The sequence below is a fragment of the Dysidea avara genome, chromosome 1 (genome assembly GCF_963678975.1).
Source record: "Dysidea avara chromosome 1, odDysAvar1.4, whole genome shotgun sequence".
In the NCBI taxonomy this organism is placed as follows: domain Eukaryota; kingdom Metazoa; phylum Porifera; class Demospongiae; order Dictyoceratida; family Dysideidae; genus Dysidea; species Dysidea avara.
The window spans coordinates 62,485,272-62,493,913 of NC_089272.1; positions in this window are offsets into that span (position 1 = coordinate 62,485,272).

Below are 8,642 nucleotides of genomic sequence, written 5' to 3' on the forward strand. Positions count from 1 at the left end.
CATATATAATCATGCATGAAACAGAAGTTCCATTTATATAGTTATATATTACCATATTTCAGCAAGTCTACACTTTGCAGTTCTAGCTATACCACTCTCATAATTACTTTGCTATGATAATGATCATAGTTATAAACTATATATGGTGGACATTTATATGAACATTTGCATATAACTGGGGGACAGTGGAGGTTGTAATTTTCTGCTAGCTAACATCACTGGCTGATTATATAGTGACACTCACTGGAACTTTGCCACAAAAAAAGTAGCTATTGACTACATTAGCAGAAATGTATGATATTACTTACTTATCTCAGTGCTGCTTAGATGCAGCTTCATTTGAGAGTGACTGGTAACTATCATTGCTGCTCTACAGTGCACATAATTATATGATTACAGACACGTAATAATTAATTACCGCTTTTACAGATATATTTTGTCTGTTGGGACCACTCGATCTCTTGCGCTCAGTTTCAAGCGCTTTTAAATTGAGTCATTCCCAGTTCCAGATCTGGACTGTTCTAAACATAGTTGTAAAATTGAAAACCATCCTATTCTCTTTCTGGACAAGTTAGTCACCAAATATTCTCATGTGACCTGCTTTCATGTAACAAATAGCAGCTGTCTTCTGCAGTTAACAGGTCTTGATCATGTCAAAAGACCGAATGCGTAATTTCTTAATTATCACATCATGACACTGCTTCAAAGCTATTGTGTGTATGTCATCAATGGTCATGTCATCATAAATATCATCAGATTAGCTAAAATTGTAGATTGAATTATGCATATTACAAAAATTAATAACTGTGACCCGGTCTGTGAAAAGGGGTCTTACTGTATATCCTTTCCAAATTGTCAAGTTTGACAAATACTAATGTTTTCAACCAATCACCTTCATGTTGCACCAAGCATAGTGCTATGTTGGGGGTAAAAAAAGGACTAAGTTTCAGGGTAATGCCACATTCACAAGCAAGTTACAGGTTGTCAAGTGCATGCAATCGAAAAGGCTATATGACACATTTTTGCAGACCGGGTCACAATTATGAGGTAACACATAATAATTATGTGACCGAATTTGACAAAACAAGATTTCCACATTAACCTATTGTATAATTTTCACACAATGGCATTGTAAATTACCAGATCAAAATTTAAACTAATTACATATTCCTACAATGAGTCATGGTACTTCAAAGTTATAAAACTGGATGTGTGTGGAAGCCTTATTTTGTCAAACTCAGTTATATATGTACCAGATGCTGTGTTTATTATACTGTGATATGTACAACAAAACATATAGGGAATTTTAATGAATTATTGATCATGAAATACAGGAGGGAATTAAGTAGCATAGTTTTCTAGTCTCGTTGTTAGAATAAGCAATACAACACTAGAAGTAAGGCCATACAAACTTGATCAATTGTTTCTCATCCCCGCCCGCATTTTTTTTTATCCCACCATCTCTATAATTTCATTATTGCTGTTATCACAATCACCTACACATGTAGTTTGATACTAAGAAGGATGGCTATCATTTTACAGCACAAAAAATGTCACTTGCACCTCAGAAACAGCGGTAAAACATCAGTTTTAGTTCTTAAAAGGCTTTAGCTAACCTTTATAGTTACAGACAGCTTCATTTGCTATATTTTCTGTAATAATGAATACTGAAAAATGACCTCCTGCCCACATGGAAATCCAATTTTTTGTGGATGAGAAACAAGTAATCAAGTTTGCCTGACCTAAAATAGAGCTCAAACAGAGCGGTAAAGAGATTAATTTTGATGTGGAAATTATGCCAGCATAAACTAATTTTGGGAATCATCTGGCTGAGCAAGTATTATAACTGTAAACTAAAATAATACCACAATAATGGTAGCTACATATCCATGTATTTCTACAGTACTATTTTCCTTGGCTGCTTTTCAGGCCTTAGTTTGTATTATAGCTGTGTGATTACTGTATCTATGATGGGCATTCAAAGGCTCCTCCTGAGGTTTAACTCACATATCCCTGGAAGCATCTTGATATTGGGAATATCATGTGCAGTGCAGTTTGCTCATGGCTTTGATGCCCATTGCCCAACCAGTTCAAAGATATGATACTCATTATAATTATTGAGCAACACAGAGTGTTTAATTATGCGTTTGGGTTTACAAGTTAGGCTAGGTTCAGTGTAGTTGCCAAGTTTCATATTTCATATGCAAAACTTGTATGAAAATTTCTTACATGAAAATTTTTATGTAAGATCGAACTACTCTAATACAGTAGTCAGAGCAGTCATTCACATAAATCATATATTTTTATACAATTTTTTTTTTATCACGAAATTTAATAAAACGAATTACAATATTATTTTGTTTAATTATCCATTTGTTAGACAATCGAGATATGCATGCAAGTTCAAAAGGAAATATCAAGATACTGTATGTTATCACACACCTCTAATTTGTATGAGCCTCTAGTGACCTGTAATGACGATCTGGTCATTTGGCATGGTTGCTGACAAGCCCAGTGGGATGGGACGGGTACAAAACTGTCTGTGATCATGCCGAGTTGTATTTTACTTAAAATAACACACCCTGTGGGACTTGTGAGGCTGTTTTATTTGCCTCTGTTTCTAGCTTCCCATTGATATTCTCATCCTTCATTGTGTGCCATTAACTGCCCACTTTAAGGATGGCTCCAAAAATTTTGGTGACGAGTTTCCAAATTTTCTGTTGCATAATATACAGTGTATGCACACTTAAATCTATGGAGGTCCGGGGGCATACTTTCCCATGAAGATTATGTATAATATTATTCAGCAATTTTCACCAAAAAATCTTTAAAGCTGACATTTTAACATGTTGGAAATTGATGGACATAGGCTGCTATGCTGGCATAGTATCAAGAGCAGGCTAAAGAGTTAAGACTTAAAGTTAAGTGTAGTTTGAAGCATACAACAGACATGGATGCCATTCTGAGGGCATGCTCAAAGGAAATAAATACTTACACTCTGAGGTACAATTTTAGAGTGTTGGGGTAAAGGCAAATTAAACAATTTTAAATACAATTATGACTGTTCTATTAGGGTAGTTGACTGCCCTAATACATTATTTCAATGTGAAACTTTGACATCAATGCCAAATCAATTTGAATGTATACTTGATCAGTTTGTGGAAACCTCAGAAAACTCCCTGGATCCACCTCTGCACTTCCACCTTCCACTCCTATATGAGTGCTTATATTATGGCAATTTCACTGTCAAGCTACCTTAATCTTGGGAACTACACTTTGCATACAGTATTTTTTTATTTATTCATTTAAGACTTTAAAGCTCAAGTGTTGAAGGTCTGTAGGACTCCTGGTACTACAACCTGTTTAATGTTGTTACAGAAAGTATGTTTGAAAAGGTGGAGAAAGGAAAAAAACATCCATGACTGTGCCTATAGTAGTTATTTATAGCTCTTTGTGAGGTGCAAATTTGTGCATGGTACAAGCCAATAATTATGAGCTACAGTTATAAAAACTTTAAATGGGTATTTCTACAAACTTTATGAATGAACACAGGTTTTTGCTCAGCAGATTACATGTGTATCATGTGTGGGAATTATACAAGAAATATGCTGGCATTTTGAAGCAATCATAAATTGTAAGCAGTAAAGTTTTTGTTTGCAAAGTTTGGTTAAAAATAGAGCATAAAAGTGACATTATGATAGATTACTCTAATAAAGCTGTCATATGGAACTAAATAAATGAAAGAAATTTAACATAGCAACTAGTCGAAAATGACAACTTAAGGCTGAAGCATCAACTTGTCTTAAATGGACTAATAAACTGGTGTGGCATAATCTTGGAAATAATAGGCATTGCTAATTAGCCTAACGGGTGGTTTTGGGGAATTGCTGAAAAGAAGAATGCTGAGCAAAATAGTCTCATGCCTAACAAAAGATAATTACAAAGCCTGACAATAATTAAATGTCAGTTGATAGTTACATAGTGTTACAGTAACGTAAAATCATTTCATAATAACAATTGGAAGAAGGAGGTTTTACGAGGTTGTGTGACAGTGTGTGGCCTAGTGAATGAACATAAATTATTTGATTTACCTCATCAGATAGGATTGGCCATCACGTTACTTCAATGGAATTAGTATATAGTCATTTTAGTTACAAGTGGAATAAAATTTTATGAATTGTTTGAACATCAACTGTTGCAAACAGTGGAAATAATATACGTCTGTATGGTCAAATGTATTGAGATGACAGAAGAAATGCACTGAAATATTCTAACCTGTAATAGCATGACGTCTTCGATTCTACACAGGATACTTAGATCAAAAAGTAATCAAATTCGGATATCGATCCTCTACATGCAGTGGTGTTCACAATCCAGTGATTTACCATTATCAACTGATCATTAAGAGTGGCGCCATGCTATCCTGAGATATTGATTAGCCAGTACATAGTTAGTTGTTCACAACCATTTATCAGTTGGCCACTGATATTAAGTTCAGTCTGACAAAATAATTTCATGTACATTTTTTTGCTTTTTTGCAAACTACATGTTCAAATCTTATAAAATCTTATATTTCAGAAACAACCACCAACTTTATTTCCAGCACTGGTGGTAGCTACTTCAAAATAAGATTTTTTAGTGATATATAATCTACAGTAAATACTGTAGTAGTCTGCCTCTAGTGTTGACAGATGGAGAGTGTTCATGTACTATAATATACAGTAACAGTAAGAAGATCAGAAATACATAGCAGTGGTGTTCACACACATGTACACTGTATAAGGTAAAACACATTAGATTCCACTTACACCACCATAAAAAGAAATGCACTTATAACAGTTGGTTTCACTAAACTGCACTCCTAAATGATTGATCATGTTAGGAACTTCTGAATCAGCAGGGCTATTGACAACAGCCATGAAGATAAAGATACCCATAATAAATCAATCACCTAATACAATAGCCATGTATTGTACTGTATGTGAAATTCCACAGCCCTTTGACAAACTGATGTTGAACCCATGCTAAAGTAGGCCACAACGTTACATATGCAGTACAATAATGTATCTTGTTTTACTACTTTTAGTTTACCCCTATTTCATTAGTAGCCTAAATACATATTTATTGTACCTAGAAGATGAATTTCTACATGGAAATGCTTTGTTACTACTCTTGCTATTTGGAGAAGGGTCATCCACAACAGCATTACTAGAGCACCTGTGGCTGTTTGAGACACAGATCTAAACAAGAGGACAACCAGAGTTGATAAACACTACTAGAGGTCTGCAACATACCTCCCTGTTACTAGGGTGTGTGTTCTATCAGGGGGTTTCCAGCCTGCAGGACTGTTAAAGTAGTTTTCACCTGTGTTATATGTCTGTGCTTCTGTTTCATTTTCTTTAACACTAAGACACTTGTAGGACTCTTGTGAGTGTAATGCCATCATTTCACATAGTGTACTGTCACTGCAGGGACCAAACAGCGTACTTATGTCAGAAAAATTCACCTGTCTGTACATGAGACTTGCATGCATTGAGAGGTTGCATCCAAACTGCTATTATCAATGAATGTTGGTGTTGTTATATTAGTACATGACTCATCCTCATATTAGTCTTCATCAGATGCTGAAAATGATTTATGACTGCCATCACTTTCAGTAGAAAAGTTTCTGGATCTTCTTGCTGAAACATGGACAGAGACTTGCTGCTGATCAGTGGTTTTAGGAATTAAAAAAACTAGAAAATGTAACCATTAATTTGTTTCATTACAACTGTGCCTAACATTTAGAGGTATTGTCCTAGTGATATTGGACTGTAGGTTGCATCCACAATAATCCAATTCCCTCATTACATGACTTGTCTTTAAAAAAACAGAGATTCAACACAGCCAGATCATCTGATGGCTCCTTGACGCCAAAAAAGCAACTTCTAACCACTATCAAAATTGTGAATATTAAAGGTGGAGTCACTATTGCAAATAATGATAGCACGGAGCCCAGTAAAAATTGTGTTGTTCTTAGTAATCCCTTCCTGGAGCACATTCACTACCCATATGCAACTGACTACAATAACAAAAAATTTAACAAGGACAGCATACTACATGCACTGTACTATGTACAGTAGGTTGTATGCTGATATTTAAAGTTGCATAACTTTATTATTTAACACTATTTAATTTTCTAGTAATAACAAAATCTCCCACTAATTGCCTAGTACTACTCCCTTGACCACCGCAGTGTTTAGATGGAAACATTGCATGTAATCATGCACATGCTTAATCCCAAACATTTAACACACTTAGTACAATTGAAATTTTTTGCAAGGGAAGGTTACCAGTGTAATATGTGTTAAAAGGTATTTCAAATGCTATTGTATTTCTTTATTCAAGTGGTACATTATATTTATATAATTCATTGCTTGTTTGTTTATTTTTTTGTTGTTGTTTTTTCATTCATTGCTCTAAGTTTTGTTCACCCAATAGCTATGTACATACTTGTATTAAATTGAAGATCACCATTGTATTGATCAATGAGTTGTTGAGGAGCGGCTGCTGAACTCTCTGTTGGTCCCAAATATATTTTTGGTATTTTTGGAATGCTATAACGTGGTATAGTCAATAGTATTGCACAATGCTTGTCGTGTTGTGGACAGTTTGGGTGACACTGCATAAAATGAAAATAAATATTGATCTCCATCCTTTCTTTCTATAGTATCGATTCTTCTGCCTTGATTCTTATTTATTTATTACTGTGTAGGACTCCATCAAGGAGTATAACACACAGATACAAAAACAAAATCAAAGTAAATTAAGATTCTTAGTATGAATGTGCCTTATATTAGTGAACCAAATTTCCTGTATTGCTACTTTTCTATCATTTACCAATGCCAAATCCTTGTAAATTATCAGCCTTGCTGGTTCATCCTCACTAGCACCACAGATAGCCAGCATATACCGTTTCCTGTGGTCCTGTAACATAAAGAACACTATACAAATACTAAGGCTACCACTGAAGTTAAGATGAACACAATTTTAATATGATGCATGAATGCAAATTACTATATACTGTATGTGAAGCATTGTGAACTAGCTTGTCCACACTTACTGTATTTCATAACTACTATAGCTATCATGGAACACTTCTAAAATGTTGCTGATTGACAGTAAATGGTCAAGTTCATGTTTTTCCTTGATTACATCTGTTGTACTGACCACCTTCCCAACATTTGTCTATATCAAATGTCAGAATTGTAATGGTTTATTTGCATGTCAGTACATTGTCAACTGGGATATAACCACCATCAAGAGTTCATAATAATATAAATGAATGGAGCTCTTGCCACTATATACAGTCTGTGTGTGTATGTGTGTGTGCAGTGTGTGCACATGTGCATACGTCTGTGCATGTGAGTGTGTATGTGTGCGTGCGTGTGTATGTGTGTGCTGAACTGGTTTCGTACTAAGAAGCTCATGAATGCATGCAGTAGTAAATACATGGACATGCAGTAGTGAAATACAGTACTAAAAATATGATTGCTTGCTTACATTTTCACTATGTATCAGATTCACATTCATTGGACCTTTAAATATTATCCAAATAAGCCCACCACTAGCAGAGCACTTGGACATGATTTTACAATATCAAGTGCAGCATAGCCCAACAAAGAAGACACTAGAATAAAAGCACAAAACATTTTCATTACATCAGGTAACCTGGTGTAATGAAAATGTCTGGTAGCAGCCAAAAATTTAATTTTTTAATTTCTCTTCCCCAAGCTCCTGGTACTGTAATTATGTAACATATAGATACAATAATAGGAGCTTGGGGAGGGGAAATCAGAAATGTACTTGTAATTTAATTGTAGGTAGTAGCTAGGATAGTTTTTGTGGTTGTTGTGGCCTTGTCTTATTTTTCTTTGTTGTAGGTAATTAGTTTAAAGGGAGGGCATAAAGTACATACATCACATGTATCATTTTACAGAACTTGACCTGTAGTGAACACAAAAGACTCTGCCAATTGTGTCCAGAGTCTAATGCCTTCTGTGTTCACCTTCTCAGCTGATATGGCTGCTGCTAGAAAAGAATATAAGGATGCTCACTATGATGAGCTTGCAATTGTACGAACCGCTTGGTGGTGTCTGTTCCTTATATAGTGGTTGAACCTTTAGTGTTGTGGCCAATTGCTAGTGGTTCTGTCTTGCAGAAGACATTGCTGCGTCAAGAATGGAATCTCTTGCAGTCTTGCCCTTTGTCATCTGCTGGAGCAACTCTCTGCTTGTACGTATGTGGTGCCATATGTATGTATGTATGTATGTATGTATGTATGTATGTATGTATGTATGTATGTATGTATGTATGTATGTATGTATGTATGTATGTATGTATGTATGTATGTATGTATGTATGTATGTATGTATGTATGTATGTATGTATGTATGTATGTATGTATGTATGTATGTATGTATGTATGTATGTATGTATGTATGTATGTATGTATGTATGTATGTATGTATGTATGTGTACGTATGTCTTAACTCTCATAGTAACATGGAGATTTTAAACATAACAAATTCTGCTAATAGCTAATTGTAAATACTGTATTCAACTTCCTATTCCATGCTAATTGTAAATGATGGTAGAAATGT